The sequence below is a fragment of the Carcharodon carcharias genome, chromosome 2 (genome assembly GCF_017639515.1).
Source record: "Carcharodon carcharias isolate sCarCar2 chromosome 2, sCarCar2.pri, whole genome shotgun sequence".
Lineage (NCBI taxonomy): Eukaryota > Metazoa > Chordata > Chondrichthyes > Lamniformes > Lamnidae > Carcharodon > Carcharodon carcharias.
In genome coordinates, this window is record NC_054468.1 from 53,113,909 (window position 1) to 53,133,757 (window position 19,849).

The window sequence follows — 19,849 nt, forward strand, 5'->3', positions numbered from 1 at the left end:
TAATAAAGACTTGTGCTCCAGAACTTGCCGCACTCCTAGCCAAGCTGTTCCAGTCCAACTACAGCAGTGGCAACAACCAGCTATGTGGAAGATTGCCCAGGTATATCCTATACACAAAAAGCAGGACAAATCCAACCCGGCCAATTACCGCCCCATCAGTCCATCCTTGATCATCAGTAAAGTAATAGGAGTTAGCAACAGTGCTATCAAGCAGCACTTGCTTAGCAATAACCCGCTCAGTGACGCCCAGTTTGGGTTCTGCCAGGGCCACTCAGCTACTGACCTCATTACAGCCTTTGTTCAAACATGGATAAAAGAACTTAACTCCTGAGGTAAGGTGAGTGACTGCCCTTGCCATCAAGGCAGCATTTGACCAGGTGTGGCATCAAGAGCCCTAGCAAAACTGGAGTCAATGGGAATCATGGGGAAAACTCTCCGCTGATTGGAGTCATGCCTAGCACAAAGGAAGATGGTTGTGGTTGTTGGAGGTCAGTCACCTCAGCTCCAACATATCACTACAGGGGTTCCTCAAGGTTGTGTCCTCAGCCCAACCATCTTCAGCTGCTTCATCAATAACCTTCCTTCCATCATAAGGTCAGAAGTGGGGAAGTTCGCTGATGATTGCACAATGTTTAGCACCATTCGCGACTCCTCAGATACCGAAGCAGTCCATGTCCAAATGCAGCAAGACCTGGACAATATCCAGGCTTGGGGTGACAAGTGACAAGTAATATTCATGCCACACAAGTGTCAAGCAATGACCATCTCCAACAAGAGAGAACCCAACCATCGCCCCTTGATGGCATTACCAACACTGAATCCCTCACTATCAACTGGGGATTACCATTGACCAGAAACTGAACTTGTCTAACCACATAAATACTGTGGCTGCAAGAACAGGCCAGAGGCTAGGAATCATGCAATCAGTAACTCACCTCCTGGCTCCCCAAATCCTGTCCACCATCTACATGACACAGGTCAGGAGTGTGATGGAATTTTCTCCACCTGTCTGGATGAGTGCAGCTCCCACAACACTCAAGAAGCTTGACACCATCCAGGACAAAGCAGCCTGCTTGATTGGCACTACATCCACAAACATTCACTCCCTCCACCACCGACACGCAGTAGCAGCAGTGTGTACCATCTACAGGATGCACTGAGGAAATTCACCAAGGCTCCTCCAATAGCACCTTCCAAACCCACAACCACTACCACCTAGAAGGGTAAGGGCAGCAGATACAAGAGAACGTCACCACCTGGAAGTTCCCCTCCATCTTGACTTGGAAATATATCGCCGTTCCTTTACTGTCGCTAGGTCAAAATCTTGGAATTTCCTTCCTAACAGCACTGTGGGTGTACCTCCACCACATGGACTGCAGTGGTTCAAGAATCAGCTCACCTTCACCTTCTCAAGAGCAACTAACGATGGGCAATAAATGCTGGCCCAGCCAGCAAAGCCCATATCCCGGGAATGAATAATAAGAAAGAACCAGATGGGTTTTGTGACAATCCACAATGGTTTCATGATCATCATTAGACTTAATAATTCCAGATTTTTTATTGAATTCAAATTCCACCATCTGCCATAGTGGGATTCGAACCCAGGTCCCTGGAGCATTACCCTGGGACTCTGGATTGCTCCGCTGGTGACAATGCCACTACGTCACTGCCTCCCCATGTGATCTGGCAACCCTTGACCTGGAAGTAATATCATAAGAAGGAAGTTAAGAAAGAAGCAGTGTGGCTGGCAGGCACAAATAAGACCTACAGGTAGAGTAGCTAGAGGATGAAGGCGATTAGCGCACAAATGGAGACACAAGGAGAAAGCAGGCAGAGACAGAATTCTTGTTAGGAGAAGAAGCAAATTACTCACATGAAGAGGTCAATTTTTTCTATTTGGCAGGAAAGCTGTATAAAACGCTAGTTAGGCCACAGCTGGAGTACTGTGTGCAGTTCTGGTCCCCACATTATAGGAAGGATGTGATTGCACTGGAGGGGGTGCAGAGGAGATTCACCAGGATGTTGCCTGGGCTGGACCATTTCAGCTATGAAGAGAAACTGGGTAGGCTAAGGTTGTTTTCCTTGCAGCAGAGAAGGCCAAGAGGAGACCTGATAGAGGTATACAAAATTATGAGGGGCATAAATAGAGTAGATAGGGAGAAACTTTTCCCCTGCACGGAGGTGTCAATAACCAGGGGGCATAGATTTAAGGTAAGGGGCAGGAGTTTTAGAGGGGGTTTGAGGAAAATTTTTTTCACCCAGTGGGTGGCTGGAATCTGGAGCACACTGCCTGAGGGGATGGTAGAGGCATGAACCCTCACAACATTTGAAGTAGTATTTAGATGAGCACTTGAAACGCCATAGCATACAGGGCCACAGGTCAAGTGCTGGAAAATGGGATTAGAATAGATAGGTGTATGATGGCCAGCATGGGCACAATGGGCCGAAAAGCCAGTTTCTGTGCTGTATAACTATGGCTATGATTCTATGAGACGGAAGCCCTTGGAAGTGTTGCCTAAGCGGCTAAAAATGTGTAAAACCTGGAAAGCTATGTGAATTGTTTAGAGACTCTAAAGAGCTGGGCGTGTTCCTAGAACTGGCCAAACTGTGAATCAGGGTGTTATTGATTAACAGTTGAAAAAGAGCTCTGGGAAAGGTACACCAACAGTCTGCCCCAAGGGAGAGAGGGTTCGTAGAAGTATGCTTTACTGATGATAACTGTACCTGTGAAAATCAAAGGTGAAAGCGTTTTTCGGATAGGACTCCTGACCTTATCGCATCAATAAAGAATAGCATATTGTGGAATTGCTAGGTAATGCCACAGTTGTGCGGAGAGTGATACAAACCCTTGTGGTTGCGTAAGTCGTATCTTTGTTGCGTAGACTATATAAAATGAAATTTACTTTTTTATTTGAAGTATTATTTGACTGTTAATTCATATATAATTTAGGTTGATTCAGATTTGTTTCAGTAAAAGTTTCATGAATTCAAATCTTGTTAGCAATTTCTTCTTTGAGAATCATGTTAAACTTGGTTATTTTAGTTTACAGGGATTGTAACACTTCACAGTAGCAACTCACAAGGAAGAACAATGATTAATTAATTTACCTGAAATCCAAAGCCCCTTTTAAGCAGCAAAATCAAAGTGGTTGAGCTTGAGAAAAGCATGTTGATTGCATGGCTGCTTCGAAACTACTGTCCACTGTTATCTATTAAAAGCTGCAATTAGAAGCTCATCACAATCATCAAAACATCCTTTGGAAAATTGTACCAAAGCATTTCACAGGAGTACTAAAACAAAAGGATTCCAAGCAAAAAATGACATTATGAGATGTGACCAAATGCTTGGTCAAAGGTGTGGATTTTAAGGAAAGCCTTTAAAGGAAGAGAGAAGTAGAGAGGCAGAGGGCATAGGAAAGGAATTACACTGTGTGGAGCTTAAGCATGGAAGACATGGCCAGTGGGCAAATTGACATGAAGGGATGATGAATAAAAGCCTAGCAAGCAGAGTTCATGGGGACACAGGGTATATAAAGAAGAGGTTGAAGTGACAGGCAAGAAAGCTGCCATAAAGGAATTTAAGCACACATCAGAAATTTAAAATTTAAGCATTGGAAACCTGAAAACAATGTAAGCCAGTAAGGACAGGGTGATGGATAAATGGGAAGACTCAGGAAAGGATACAGGCAGTAGAGTTTTGGATAAGGTGAAGTTTACAGAGGATGGAGGGCAATTGCCAGGGGACTTTTGGGATAGTTGAGCCTGGAGATAACTCTGTCCACTTTAATGCTGGGATGTTAACATTATTCCCATAGCTACAGATCTTTTCTGGCTCTACAAAGAAAATGAGCAAACATGAATTACAAGTAGAAAAACAGAATAATTGAAAAATTCACAGGATTTGGCACTTCTGTATTGTTCCAATTAAGGTACAGCTTCTGTAGGTTTCCCAATTCAAAAGTGGCACCAATAAACTGCATGTACAAAATTGCTTAATTAGTGCCACTGGTTGACTGAACATAGTATGAAATCTGTCACCTCCTTGGCCCCTATTAATATGCTGCTGGCAGCCTAAGTTTAAGCTGCAAAATACAGCAGTTATGTTTTTAAATCTCTTTGTTCTGACTTTTGCACTCAGCTTCCACATAAAGGAATGCATGGAAGAACTTGTTTTCAAGGTCTTCCCAAAATATGATATATTTCTAGAGTCATTTTTAGCAAAACACCAACTTTTTTTTTTACCGGCCTTCAAGTTAAAATCAGCAGTTACTAAACTCGAGTTCATAATCACTATTTTTGTCATTTAACAGCTTGAAATCTATCTACTTACCTGAGTCAGGATCGTTGTTACTGTCAATAATTATTTCAATTTGATTTTTTTTAACATCTTACCTAATTAATAACTTAGAATTTCTCTATGTAAACCAAAGAGGAATAACATTCTCATTAACAGGCCTATTATCTCCTTAGCTCCATCTCCATGACCATTTTCATGAGTGAGAGCTGTTCAACCACAGGGAGCATCACAGTCATCTCCTTAGATAAAAGCAAAATACTGTGGATGCTGGAAACCTGAAATCAAAACAAAATGCTGGAAAAAAAACTCAGCAGGTCTGGCAGCATCTGCGGACAGAGAAACAGAGTTAACGTTTCGAGTCTGTATGACTCTTCTTCAGAGTTTCACAGCCATCTCTTTGTTTAATAACCATGGTGTGCAGTTTCAGCAGCTCAGTAACAGTCATGAATGGGAACCCTGGTTGAGGTTGTTCCACCTCAACATAGGGCCATCACTACTAACATCATTTCACTTAGTGTGGAGTGGGATTTGACCATCCTGCAGTGTATGATTTATCTATTACCATCAAAAGAACTGATAGATATTTCCAGCCCAAAGTTCACCTACAGCCAATTTTGTTTATTCTTACTGGTACTTGCATCAGTATGAGAGTACTTAAGTTTATCCCTCTCTTGTCTTCACATTCTCTGAGCCTAGCATCATAGTTAAAATGACATCTTTACCCGGAGGTTACATAAACACTGTTGTTAGTAATAATTTATAAAGTAGTGACTCTGCTCATTTCCTTCATTCCTTGGAAATAATCTGGTTACCATCAATTTTAGACCTTTTAAAAAAAATTATTCCATGGAGCTCCAACATGTCAGAGAGTTTCAAACTTCTGCCAGCTAGCATGTGCTTTGTATCAATCCTCCCAGCACGCCACAGCATGCTGCTACAAAGCAAAATTTGTCCCCTCAAGGAAAATTCAACTCCAGGCTGGAGTGGATCAGCCTCCATTTTAAATCCCTCAATTTCTCTTTCATTGGCTTTGGCAGAGAAGAGAATCAAACCTGATGTATAATGGACACCTGATATGCTAAGTTTGGATTTTGGGACTGACTTCAGTTGCTATTGGGGGTGGTGTAAGAGAAGAAGTGACATGACCATTTTATTTTTCTCATACTTCTGTCTTTAATAAAGAATGATTGTACTGACCTCAAGATTGTAATTTAGTTCAATACGTTACTAGCCTTTGCTGAATCTCGAGAAACTGTCCATCTTTGTCTATCCTCTGACAAAGCAGCACTTCAAGGAGGGAACATGAAGCATGGGAATGGAAATTGAATCAGCTGAAGCAACATTCATGAATGAGTTACATTTGGTCTCCTGTCTTGTATCTGCCATCACAGATAGTTCTTGCAGAATAGTTAATGCTTACAAACATGAGCAAGGAATGTGACCAACCATCCAACTCCCTGCAAAATGCATTAACTTAAAAAGTTGCCAAAATCTTTAAAAATACACAATCAAAATGGAACCAGAGGCTCTTACATGTATATAAGTTAAACCACATCATCAAATGATTCATTTAAAAAGAAACTTTTTAAATTTCGAAAATAAATTTCCCTTTTTGCACTGTGGATTTGTGCTCGCACTGCTGTTAAGAATAACAACGAGTTCAGTATTTTATCCTTTCTTTGTGAGAATTGTTAAATATGGGCCAGAATTTTTAGCTCAACTGATGGGCACATGAGCATAAAATGACACGTGACGTCATCGCGCACTTGCGCAATATTTTGGCTGGCACGGGAGTCAGCAGCACGCCCGCCGACAATGAAATGGTCTATTAAGGCAATTGAATTAAATTTTTCGCTACCTGTCCAACCTTACAGTTGGTGGGCAGGCAAACAGGTCAAGCAGCCTTTGGATATTTTAGGAAGCCTCATCCATGGCGGGAGGAGGTTTCTAACAGCAAATAAAAATGTTAACATCTCATTAATATTATGTCCCTGCTCATGTGACATGAGCCAGAGGAGGGGACATGTCTTATAACATTTTAAAGATCTTTATTTTTAATTTTTAAACTCATCTTCCTGAGGCAACACCTGTGCACATTCGCAAACTTGCACGCTCGCCTTCCACCCGCCACACACAGGCAGCGCTGAGCACTGACACGTGCATTTCACACAGGGCAGGCCTTAATTGGCCCACCAGTATGAAATCATGGACGGGCCCCAATTGCGGGCAGTGGTCAGCTTCCCAACCGCTCCCCCCGCCGAACCCTCCCAACGAGGGCAAAATCCTGACCATAGAAATTTTCAGAGTCCAATATTTAATAGAAACAGAAACTGCTGGAAATGCTCAGTAGGTCTGGCAGCTTGTGTGGAGAGAAGAGAGGTAACATTTCAGGTCGACGACCTTTTATCAGAACTGGGAAATATTGTAGGTGGAATGGGTATAAAGAAAGTAAACAGTGGAAGGGTAGGAAAAAGCAAGAGAGAATGTCTGGGATAGAGTTGAGGCAGGAGAGATCAAATAACAAAAGGATCGATTGTTCCAGGCCAAAGAGAGTGGTAATGGGACAAGTAAAGAAACAAAAGATGCATCTAGTGGGGCTGTGAGTGGATAAATCCTGAAATTGTTCTTCCAGAGCAAAAGAGGGAGGGAATTCAAAACTTGCAAAAAAAGGAAACAAAATGGGGGCAGAGGTTACAATGTGAAATTACTGAATTTAATGTTGAGTCCAAAGATTGTAACGTGCTGAATGAAAAGATGAGATGCTGTTCCTCGAGTATATATTGAACTTCACTGAAATACCACAGAGGGCAGAGGACCGAGACGTCAATATATATCTCTGTTCCTTCACTGTCGCTAGGTCAAAATCCTGTAACTCCCTTCCTCACAGCACTGTGGGTATATCTACACCACATGGATTGCAATGGATCAAGAAAGTGGCTCACCACCACCTTCTCAAAGGCAATTCAGGATTGGCAACAAATATTGGCCTAGCCAGCAATGCCCACACCAAGTGAAAGAATAAATAAAATATATTAACCTCCTCTGCAACCACTTTCCAATATCTATTGCCTGAACCAGGGCCTCCCAAGTAGCATCACAGAGGCTGAGGTCCAACCTTCAGGCTGTGACTAGTGGAATGCCTCAGCTATTTACAATCTATATTAATAACTTGGATGAAGAGACAGAGAGTGATGTATCCAAGTTTGCTGACAATACAATGCTAGGTGGAAAGTTGAGCTGTGGGGAAGACAAAGATAAATATAGATAGGTTAAGTGAGTGGGCAACAAGATGGAGGAGTATAATGTGGGGAAGTGTGAAGTTGTTCACTTTGGTAATAAGAATAGAAAATAGAATATATTATTTCAAAATGTGTGAAACTTGGAAGTGTTGATGTTCAAAGAAACTTGGGTAAGCTTGTCCAAGGAATGCAGAAAATTAGCATGCAGATGCAGCAAGCAATTAGGAATGCAAATGGCATGTTGACCGTTATTGCAAAGGGATTGGAGTGCAGGAATAAAGGTGTCTTGTTACAATTGTACAGTCTTTTGGTGAGATCACAGCTGGAATACGTGTGCAGTTTTGGTCTCCATATTTAAGGAAGGAGATAGCTTTATTGGAGGCGACACAGCATAGGTTCACTAAATTGGTCCCTGGGATGAGGACATTGTCCTATGATGAGAGGCTGAACAAATTGAGCCCATGTTCTCTGAGTTTAGGAGAATGAGGGGTGATCTCATTGGCCAGAATTTTACTTCGGTGTGCGGGCACCCAACATGTCGGAACGAAATATGATGCATGAATACATCAGGTGTGCTTCCCGACGTCACCACGCACTCGCGTGATATCTCGTTCGGCGGGCGCGCACCTGAGTCAGCTGTGCATCCGCCGATATTTGAAAGGCCTGCTAAGACCAGTAAGGACCTAATTAACTGAAATTTATGCTGCCCTTCTAATCTAACAGTTGCTGGGCAGGCGAAAAGGCCAAGCGGCCTTTACATTTTTAGGAAACCCCATCCACGAGAGGATAAAGTTTCCTAAAGTTAATAATAATTAAATGAAACCTTTACTTTGAAAGTAAAGACATGTTCCATCACATGTGACACAGTCACATGAGGAGACATGTTTCATTAAATTTTTGATGTCTTTATTTTTTTTTTAAAAAGTGCTTCAATCTCCCTGAGGCAACTGTGCGCCAGACCTGCTCTCCCTCCTCCCCACACCTGCACAAACGCAACCTCTTGCGATCCACGCAGGGCAGGCCTTAATTGGCCCATCCATATCGAATCGCGGTGTGGAGCTGAGCGTGGGTGACGGTCGGCTCCCTGACCATTCCCCGCTTGCTCCTGCCCGACATGGGAAAAATTCAGGGCATTGAAACATACAAGATTTTGCAGGGGTTTGATAGGATAGATGCTGAGAGATTGTTTCTGCTAGTTGGGGAATCCAAAACACAGGGGCACAGTCTCAGAGTAAGAGGCTGATCATTTAGGACTGAGGTGAGGAGAAATTACTTCACACCAAGGGTTGTGAATCTTTGGAATTCCCCACTCTCATAGGGTTGTGGATGCTCCATCACTGAATACATTTAAGGCTGACGTAGAGAAATTTTGGTCTCTTAAAGAAGAGATATGGGCCTGAATTTTTCAGGCGGAGGGCAAGCTCGGCAGGAGCGGGTAGGGGTGATCACGGAGCCGATCGCCATCTGCGATCAGCTCAGCACCGCCATTTTATGTGGGCAGGCCATTTATGGCCCGCCCAGCGTAATATGCAAGTGGTAGCACTCAGCATTACTTGTGCAGGTCGGGGGAGGAGGGAGAGTCAGGGCCAGTGCTCTTTGCACATGCGCGTGAAAGAACATTTCAATCTCCGAAGCATGGAGCTGTCTCAGGGAGATTGAATTGATGTTCAAGTAACTAAATAAAAGGTTTTAAAAATTATTTAAACATGTCCCCTCATGTGGCTGCATCACATGAGAAGATGGGACATGTTTTTTTTATATTTATGAAAATATTTTTATTTATTGAATAAAAGCTTTTGGAAACCTATTCCACTTGTGGGTGAGGTTTCCTAAAAAATGCAAAGGCTTTCGCCTGCCCGCCAATCTTAAGGTTGGACAGGCAACATTAACGATTACTTTGATCACTTTATTAATGGCCTGAATAGACCTTTTACATATTTGCAGTCGCGCAGCTGGCTTCGGCGCACAGCTGCCGAACAAAACATTGCAACTCGGCACAATGACATCAGGACGCACGCCCAACATCATCACGCGTCATTTTGTGTGTCGGCATGTCGGGCCTGTCCCCACACGCCAGCTGAAAAATCCTGCCCATGGGGAGCAGGCAGGAAAGTGGAGTTGAAGTCCAAGATCGGCCATGAGTTTATTGAATGGCAGAGCAGCATCGATGAGCTGTGTGGTCTACTCTTGCTCCTATTTCTTGTGTTCTTATGTCTGTCAGCATATCTATTTCTTTCTTCAGAAATAGCCCCTGTGTGCAGCCAGAGCGCACCTTCCTTTTAAGAGGTGCTTGCTGGCTGCCTTTAAGTGGAATCAGTGAAGTCTGATTTCACCCATCGCCTCCTACGCCCCCATCCACAAAACAGGCAAGTAGCTAATAAAAAGCACTCACTGCATATGTGAGACACTGTGACACAAATTTAACATAGCTTTTCAACCATAAAACAAACACATGTAGTGTGCTCCCCACCCACTTTGTGCCCATTTTCAGGCATGATTTAATGTCTAGGTCAAAACATTTTGTAGCTCAGAAAGAAGTCATTCAGTTCATCACATCTGTGGCAGCTATCCACTTACAATCCCCATTTCCCTGTCCTTTCCCAGGGCCCTTTAAAAATATTTACGTTCAAGTATGTGTCCACCTTCCTGTGAAAAGCTGTTTTGTATCATTCTTCCACAAGTAGTATTTTAGGCTTCATAAGCAGGGATTTAAAGTAAAAGGTAAAGAAGTGATGATAAATTTGCACAGACAATAGATAAGCCACAGAGAGTACTGTGCTATTTTAGGTATTCACGTTATCCAAAGAACAATAAAGTTATTTAGACCGTGCAGTGTTGATTTACACAAATGATGTGAAATACGGGAAAAGATAGCTATCGGGGAAACATAAGATATTGGAACTAGGTGGAGGCTTAACAGAGGTTTTTAACATTATGTAGTGTTTTAATGGAATGAACAGGGAAAGATTATTACTTCTGTTTGGAGAGCCAGTTTTAAATTAAAAATTGTAATTAAGTGCATGAAAAGAGCAGGATAGAGCAAAAAATCTTTATGCAGAATTGATGGAGCATGGAAGGGTGTACTTTAGGTAATGATTTTAATAATAATCTCTTAATAATAATCATTTGAAAGCAAAATCAGAAGGAAATACTGGGCTGTGAGGAGAAAGAAAGACAGCAAGATAGATTGTGAAATGTTCCAACTATTAGCAAGCATAGACACAGTGAGGCAAATAGCTTCCTCTGTAATGTTATGAAATATGCACATCTGTACAAATAGGTGTCATGTTTCAGGATATTCTGAAGTTCAAACTAATTTATATATTTTAAAACTAATGACAAAAGGTTTCAAAAAGATGGCCACCCGAGGATCACCTGACTTCTTTTGCAGATTGAAACACTCCCATCGCCAGAGGGAACTAAAGGAATTGTCCAGACTGATGTTGACTCAAAGCCCTTTCCCGAAACTAATTCAAAAGGGTAATTTCAAATTAAATGGGTCATTCAGATACAAAGACACTAGCTGTCTTAAACTCTCAAGGTGTTAAAGCCACCACAAAAGATGCATAATCAGCCCAACCACCTGCCTTATTTGGAAAAGGACTTTGGACTTGAAAAAGGTCACATGATGAGACAGCATACTTTTTGTTTGCTTTTAAAAATAGCCAGAAGCTTTTCTGCAGAGGCAGAGTTCCATCAGAAAGCCACTGAACAAGCTGCGAGTCTTCTAAACAATCAAGATAATATGCAACAACACCTTGAAAGTGGGAGAAAGATTGCCCCAACTCTAAGTTTCCAATTTAGAGTTCACCTGAGAATCAACCTCTGGACATTCGACTGCAAGAAGCCTCACAGCTTACTGAGAATCCTCTGCTTTACAAGACCGTTACTTCAACTAAAACATCAACTTATCTTAGAAACTACAGGCTTACCGCTGAGACAATCATAAATCATAATTGTAAAAGCAAAATGCCACGAATGCTGGAAATCTGAAATAAAAATAGCTGGAAAAACTCAGCAGGTCTGACAGCACCTGCGGAGATGCATACAGTTAACGTTTTGAGTCCATATGTCTCTTCATCAGAACTGAGGAAAAATAGAAATAAGGTTAAATATAAGCTGGTTGAGGAGGTGGGACATGTAGAGCTGAATAAAGGGCCAGTGATAGGTGGAGGGAAAGAAGAAATTGCGAAAGATGTCATAGACAAAAGGACAAAGGGGTGTTGACGATGGTGATATTAGCTAAGGAATAAGCTAATGGTGGCATTAAGGGTAAAAAGCAGGACGAGCAAGTGACAGATAGTCCTAGTGGGGGTGGGGTTGGGGGAAGGGATCGAAACAGGCTAAAAGGTAGAGATGAAACAATGGATGAAAATACATTTAAAAATAAGGGAAATAGGTGGGAAAAGAAAAATATATTTTAAAAATATAAATAATTAGAAAAAGGGGAATCGGAAAGGGGATGGGGATGGAGGAGAGAGTTCATGATCTGAAGTTGTTGAACTCGATATTAAGTCCGGCAGGCTGTAAAGTGCCTAGTCGGAAGATGAGGTGCTGTTCCTCCAGTTTGCGTTGAGCTTCACTGGAACATTGCAGCAGGCCAAGGACGGACACGTGGGTGTGAGAGCAGGATGATGTGTTGAAATGGCAAGCGACAGGGAGGTCTGGGTCATGCATGCGGACAGACCGAAGGTGTTCTGCAAAGCGGTCACCCAGTCTGCGTGTGGTCTCTCCAATGTAGAGGAGACTGCACCGGGAGCAGCGAATGCAGCAGACTAAAGTGAGGGATGTGCAAGTGAAGTGCTGCTTCACTTGAAAGGAGTGTTTGGGCCCTTGGACAGTGAGGAGAGGGGAAGTAAAGGGGCAGGTGTTGCACGGGGAGGAGCCATGGGAGGAGGTTGAGGTGTAGGGGGTGATGGAAGAGTGGACCAAGGTCTCCCAAAGGGGATGATCCCTGTGGAATGCCGCCGAGAGGGGTGAAGGGAAGATGGGTTTGGAGGTGGCATCATGTTGGAGTTGGCGGAAATGGCGGAGGATGATCCTTTGAATGCGGAGGCTGGTGGGGTGGTAAGTGAGGACAAGGTGGACCCTGTCATGATTCTGGTAGGGAGAGGAAGGTGTGAGGGCGGATGCATGGGAGATGTGCCGGACACGGTTGAGGGCCCTGTCAACCACCGTGGGTGGAAAACCTTGGTTAAGGAAGAAGGAAGGCATGTCAGAGGAACGGTTTTGGTAAGTGGCATCACCAGAACAGATGCAACGGAGGCAAAGGAACTGAGAGAAAGGGATGGAGTCCTTATGGGAAGCGGAGTGTGAAGTGCTGTAGTCGAGGTAGCTGTGGGAGTTGGTAGGCTTGTAATGAATATTGGTGGACAGTCTATCACCAGAAACTGAGACAGAAAAGTCAAGGAAGGGAAGGGAAGGGAAGTGTCAGTGATAGACCATGTGAAAATGATGGAAGGGTGGAAATTGGAAGCAAAATTAATAAATGTTTCCAGGTCCCGACGAGAGCATGAAGCAGCACCGAAGTAATCATCAATGTATCAGAGAAAGAGGTGTGGGAGGGGGCCTGAGTAAGACTGGAACGAGAAATGTTCCACGTACCCCATAAAGGCCCCAACTGCCTCTTCTTCACCATGGACGTCCAATCCCTCTACACCTCCATCCCCCACCGGGATGGTCTGAGGGCTCTCCGCTTCTTCCTCGAACAATCCCCATCCACCACTACTCTCCTCTGTCTGGCTCAACTTGTTCTCACACTGAACAATTTCTCCTTAAACCCCTCTCACTTCCTCCAAATAAAAGCTATGGCTATGGGTACCAGCATGGGCCCCAGTTATGCCTGTCTCTTTATGGGGTATGTGGAGCATTTCTTGTTCCAGTCCTACTCAGACCCCCTCCCACAACTCTTTCTCTGGTACATCAATGACTGCTTCGGTGCCGCTTCATGCTCTCGTCTGGATCTGGAAACATTTATTAATTTTGCATCCAATTTCCACCTCTCCATCATTTTCACATGGTCCATCACTGACACTTCCCTTCCCTTCCTTGACTTTTCTGTCTCAATTTCTGGTGATAGATTGTCCACCAATATTCATTACAAGCCTACTGACTCCCACAGCTACCTCAACTACAGCTCCTCACACCCGTTTCCTGTAAGGACTCCATCCCATTCTCTCAGTTCCTTTGCCTCTGTCGCATCTGTTCTGATGATGCCACTTTCAAAAACAGTTCCTCTGACATGTCTTCCTTCTTCCTTAACAGAGGTTTTCCACCCACGGTGGTTGACAGGGCCCTCAACCATGTCCAGCCCATCTACCGCGCATCTGCCCTCACACCTTCCTCTCCCTCCCAGAAACATGATAGGGTCCCCCTTGTCCTCACTTATCACCCTATCAGCCTCTGCATTCAAAGGATTATCCTCCACTATTTCCACCAACTCCAGCATGATGACATCACCAAACACATCTTCCCTTCACCCCCCCACCGGCAGTATTCCGCAGAGATTGTTCCCTCTGGGACACCCTGGTCCACTCCTCCATCACCTGCTATACCTCAACCCCCTCCCACGCACCTTCCCATGCAACCGCAGAAGCTGCAACACCTGCCCCTTTGCTTCTCCTCTCCACACCGTCCAAGGGCCCATATACTCCTTTCAAATGAAGCAGCACATCACTTGCACTTCCCTCAATTTAGTCTACTGTATTCACTGCTCCCAGTGCAGTCTCCTCTACATTGAAGAAACCAAATGCAGACTAGGTGACCGCTTGCGGAACACATTCGGTCTGTCCGCAAACATGACCCAGACCTCCCTGTCGCTTGCCATTTCAACACACCACCCTGCTCTCATGCCCACATGTCTGTCCTTGGCCTGCTGCAATGTTCCAGTGAAGCTCAACACAAACTGGAGGAACAGCACCTCATCTTCCGACTAGGCACTTTACAGCCTTCCGGTCTGAATACTGAGTTCAACAATTTTAGATCATGAACTCTCTCCTCCATCCCTACCCCCTTTCCGATTCCCACCCCCCCCACCACCACCTTTTCTTCCCCAATAACTTATATAGATTTTTCTTTTCCCACCTATTTCCATTATTTTTAAATGTATTCCCATCCATTGTTTCATCTCCACCTTTTAGCCTATTTCAATCCCTCCGCCCCACCCCACCCCCACTAGAGCTATCTGTCACTTGCTCGTCCTGCTTTCCACCCTTAATGTCATCATTAGCACATTTCTTAGCTAATATCACCACTGTCAACACCCCTTTGTCCTTTTGTCGATGACATCTTTGGCAATCTCTTCTTTGCCTCCACCTGTCACTGGCCCTCTATCCAGCTCTACCTGTCCCACCCCCTCAACCAGCTTATACTTAACCTCATTTCTATTTTTCCTCAGTTCTGATGAAGAGACATATGGACTCAAAACGTTAATTGTATTCACCTCCGCAGGTGCTGTCAGACCTGCTGAGTTTTTCCAGCTATTTTTATTTTTGTTATAAATCATAATTGTATTGTTTTACATTCATCTGTATCCAATCTTTGTGCACTTGAAAGCATATGTTAGTAAAGTAAGTATGACAGCATGTTTGAACCCTCCAGAGGAAGTTTGAGAGATAATAAATAGCTTGCTTTGTTTTTAAACGCACAAAAGGCTGCTGCTGGAAATTATTTAAATTAGGACAATTATTCTGAGGGTAAGAAAATACACACCTTTTTCATACAAACATATTGATCATGGGAAATAAAAAGGAAACATACAAATTTTATCTGTGACAGAAGAAACTGCAAGGCTATTTTATTTGAAATGAAGAAAATCTATAAGTTCTTAGCTTATTTCAATGCATATGTACAGAAGGGATTATTGCGTTGAGTGCAACCAGTTCCTCATATTCAATCTCCGAAGAACTGTATCCATGAGTTGCACTCTGGAGCAATTACCTCTGCTTGAAATCCCTCCAAGAGAGCATAGTGGTAAAACTAATAAACAAATGTGTGAACAAATTCAGCTGTGTAAACAAAATTAACTTTGTAAGCACTCATAATTCTAGAAAGATGATGCTTTGTGAACATTTCTTTCAACACCTCTTTTCAAAACACCTATCACTTTGTTATACTTAAAATGGAGGAAACATGAGTCAATTCCACAACGATGACTTTTCTGGAACTGAAAATATATACAATTATTTTTTTTAATAAATTTTGAGCTGCCTGAAGCATTTTTGGGCTAAGCTTAAAAAAAGACATTTGCTGTGAATTAAGAGGTGTTTCTTTTTTTGTAGGCTCGCCACTAAGATTAAGCAAAACAAACTTTGCAGATAAACTTAAACCTCTAGGAACATTGATGCATTCGCAAAACTCATACCAGGATGATTCCAGGATTTCACATCCTGTGATGATGGCAGTCTTTTTTGCCTTGGACCATGAGCACAGAATTAGAGGACAAAAGTTATAAACTAACAAATTGGAAGAAATTAGTGCCACGATTAAGCTTTGTTAGAGACATCCTAAATGAATTGAATTTGTATCTCATTGGTATGAATACTACAGGGAGAAAAGTAAACTGAGGTCACTTAATACAGTGCAAGACACGATCACTTTTCTGTTGCTGGGGCCACATAATGGGGATGCTATCTGTGGAGAATGAGCTAAAAGTTGTAAGTGTTGTTGAAAAAGCTTTGGGAGCATTAATATGCTCATCATTTGACTTGATAAACGATTCAACAACTAGGCAGTTTCTTTCACATTGCTCCATTCTGTCATCTTTAACAAGTGGGAAGATGGGTAGCTGTATTTTAAAGGTGTTCCATATTCCAAATGCCATCTTTATATACCATGACAGTCCTCTGCCTTTCACTTTCTTAGCAACAGCATCTACAATCCAACAATGAAATGCAGCAACTTCTGAGATATAAATCTTCTTGGAAGAATGAATTTAGCACCATTTATTTCTGGAAATGGAAGGAGGTTGTGGGGGTAATGACTGCACACTATGTCCTAGAACACACAGATTCTAGAAGAGAATGTTAGGAATCAATGGGGCCAAGATTATTCATTATCTTTCATCCACCAGAGATTTGGGAGTTTCCGGGGTTTCAGGCCTGCTTGAATTTATTTTTTTAAATTATAAAGAATTTCATTTTAAAATAAAAGAGAGGTTGAAGTTCACTTTAGAGTGCACATGAAAATCCATCATACATCAGCCCTGCATAGCTCTGACTTTGCTGATTTTAGGCAATCAATTGAACCCATTTCACTAATAATTTTTTTTAATGCAAAGCTTTAAACCTTTTCTACAGAAATTGACTGGCCAGATCTTCTGGCCTCCGGATTGTCACAGACCAGATGTACAAGCCAAGATGTGTGTTGGGACCCCATGAAGTCCCGACACACTGACTTGTGAGTATTTCCCAGAAAGTTTGAACTTCCATTGGCAATTTACCTGCTCCCCGGGGCCCCTGAGAAAGTCTCCAACTCTGAGCTAGAGTCGAAAACTTCAGACAGTTCAGTGGTACTTACCTGAATCATTATCCAGGAAATGTTAGACAGAAAATTCCTAATGTAACCACTGGTAACTATAAAACTGCATCATCCCCAACTCAACACACACTGACCCCTCCAGCAACCACCCGACTGCACCCCCGACTCAACACAACAACCTCACCACTCGACTACCCACCCAACCTGAGCTAACCTAACTAGCTGTCAATCTGACAACCTCTTCTGGCCTGACCTGACTAACCCCCCAGCCCACCCATCCACTCATCCACCAGTCACTCTACTCGCCTGCCACCTTACCACCCTACCCACCCTATCCATCCACTCAGTCATCACCCATTCACTAACACTAACACTGGGCATTTAAAGTAGCCATACAGCGGCTAGTTGAAAAGGAGCCGTGTCTTCTAGTCTGCTGCTCTCTGCAAGATTCCTGCACTGAGGGAGTTCTCCTGCACTGTCAATCAGAAGTCTGGCCTTTTTAAACATATCCAGGTAAGTGGGTAGTTTTTGGTTATGATCAGCGTTAGACACAGCGGCTCTGAGGAGATTTAGACCAATATGTTAATAAATAATTTGGATAATATGTTAACAAAAACCAAACCAATTTACTGGAGCATATTAAGTCTCTGAACCTGTAAGATTCTTTTGAAAATTCATGACAGTTTCTTGAAGGATAACGTTGTGAGATGTTTAATTCAACCAAGAAAGACAACAGCTGAGATGGAGGATTTTTCTAAATACAACCAACAAATTATACAGGTTTCAGATAAAATTTAAAAATGAAAGCCCAGATGGGAAATCTCTTATTCTGCTTCCATTCTCCACTAATTGAATGTTTACAGCATGTGATAAATTACAAAACCCAATTCAATAGCCAAGCATGCAGAACGTAGCCCTATTTTAAAAGGAATACAGTATAAATCTCAATGGGACTTGTTACCACCAGTAAATTGTTTTCTGTTGCTGCAAATGCTACTTTTTACACTTGCAGCATGAGCTATAACTAAAGAAACAGGTTAACCCCCCATTTTGCAGCTCTGATTTACATTTCAGAATGGTGCTGGCTTCTAGAATTTGCACCCAAATTAAAGAGGAGTATTCCATAATTGATCCAAACAAACCATCTGGTCAACTAAGTAAAACCAAACCCTTAAAAAGATTCGAAGGGGAATAGCAAATGACCTTCCACACCCCGGGGTTCGAGTGGGAAAAATGAAAAAGGTTCCCAATCCTGACAGTGCCCCTATTTGTATGGAAAGTACCCTGGAAGAACTTTGATGGATAAACTGCAAATTTGTCAAGTCCAAGGTAAACAATGATATTCACAGATCTCCCCATTTAACAAAGGTGGTTGACAACAGACGGGGTCACGTGTCATTCAGATTGGTCCAGGGATTGTGGCAGACCTCCCTTTAAAATCAAATATAAATGTAGGGGACCTTGCACCCCTGTAGTAGTTTATATACAATCTGTAGCAATTCTTCACTCTCTTGTAGAAGTAGGAAGAGAAGTTGAATCCTATCTTTTGCACATTCTCGGAGCTTCTCGTGTGTTAATTAGAAGGAGACCCCTTGTTTGCAGCTGTAAGAAACTTATAACTATCAGACAAGTATGAAATAAGTCAAGATAGAAAGGAAGAAGCTATATGACAAGGCTTCACCAGTATGTTACAGAAAGACAAGTGTTTCATGAACTGTACAAGTTCCTGGGTTCAATAAAGGCGAGAATGAAACCAGCTCACATATTGTTGGTCACATGGAAGATGACTTCAGCCAAAATCAAGGAACCAAGTGGAACGGCTGCCAAAAGGGGGCTTCATTAACTCAATACTTCAGAAGATGAGATCTTTGGAAAGGAAGGAGATTGACTCAACTGCTTATTTTGTTATTTTGGAAGTACAAAAAGGTCCTATCAATACAATTTATAAAACAATACTGATTAGCTTGCTCATTAATAATAAATTAAAAGTGGATTTATGGGCACCTTATGAGCAGAGATATTTAGATCCAGTATCTTGCCCTATTCAAGATTCATGAATTTAGCAGCTCAGTGAAGAGCCATTCTTTCAGTAGATACAGAAAAGAAAATAACATTGGGAAGCTAGACTTTGCAGAAACAGATTTTTTGACTCACCTATTCTCCATTTGCTTTCATCATTCCCACAGTGGCCCTGCAATCCTTTAAACCCATTCCTGGGCCATTGTATGTAGGACAAGTTTCCTTGGTGTCTAATCACATCTGACATGTTAACGTCAGTATACATTTTTTGTAAAACCCATTAAAAATGCTATATCAAAATTCAATCTTGCCCATCCAAGTACTTGAAGCCTAAAATCTATTACCCAGATTTTGCTCTCAGCAGTGAAGGAAGAACTATCTCCGTCAATTCACAAGAGCTGCCTACAGGCTTTCCACAGGCTTGAAAGTGGGGATTTCCACCGCTGTATTCCGCTGACATTTTGTTTGCAAGACACTCTCCAAGGGATCTGTGGCATTTGTGAATAGGGCAAGCAACAGTGAGGCACTTCAACCAATCAAACCGATGAATCCTCAGAGACACAAAGGGTGAAAAATTCGATAGTGCTAGTTTGCTGACACAGGGACCGAGATGTGCAATTACCCCTTCTTACCTGATCAAGGTGATGCAGGCAGCAGACAAACTTCATGCTGCCTGCTCATAACTATAATCGCAGCATGCAGCCCAGCATGAAATGGTGTATGGCTATCACAAGTTTCAGCTTGCCTGCAGTTCCTAAAGGCAAACTGCACCTCTTAAGGGGGAAGTACATTCGAGTAACAGCAGCTAGTGGAACAG

General features: G+C 42.6%; 1 protein-coding gene across 5 annotated transcripts in view; it reads right to left on the reverse strand.

The window, feature by feature from the left end:
* The window catches only part of LOC121290443 (inactive N-acetylated-alpha-linked acidic dipeptidase-like protein 2), a 999,957-nt gene that overhangs the window by 796,334 nt on the left and 183,774 nt on the right, over positions 1 to 19,849 (reverse strand). The window contains exon 1 of one of the 5 annotated variants that reach the window (XM_041210906.1): positions 19,665 to 19,741. The exons of 3 other annotated variants lie outside the window; for them this stretch is intronic. The gene's annotated coding sequence lies outside the window, so the exon portion shown is untranslated. Of the gene's footprint in view, positions 1 to 18,775; positions 18,880 to 19,664; positions 19,742 to 19,849 lie in introns of those variants that run through there. One more of the 5 variants, XM_041210912.1, reaches the window with a different exon arrangement.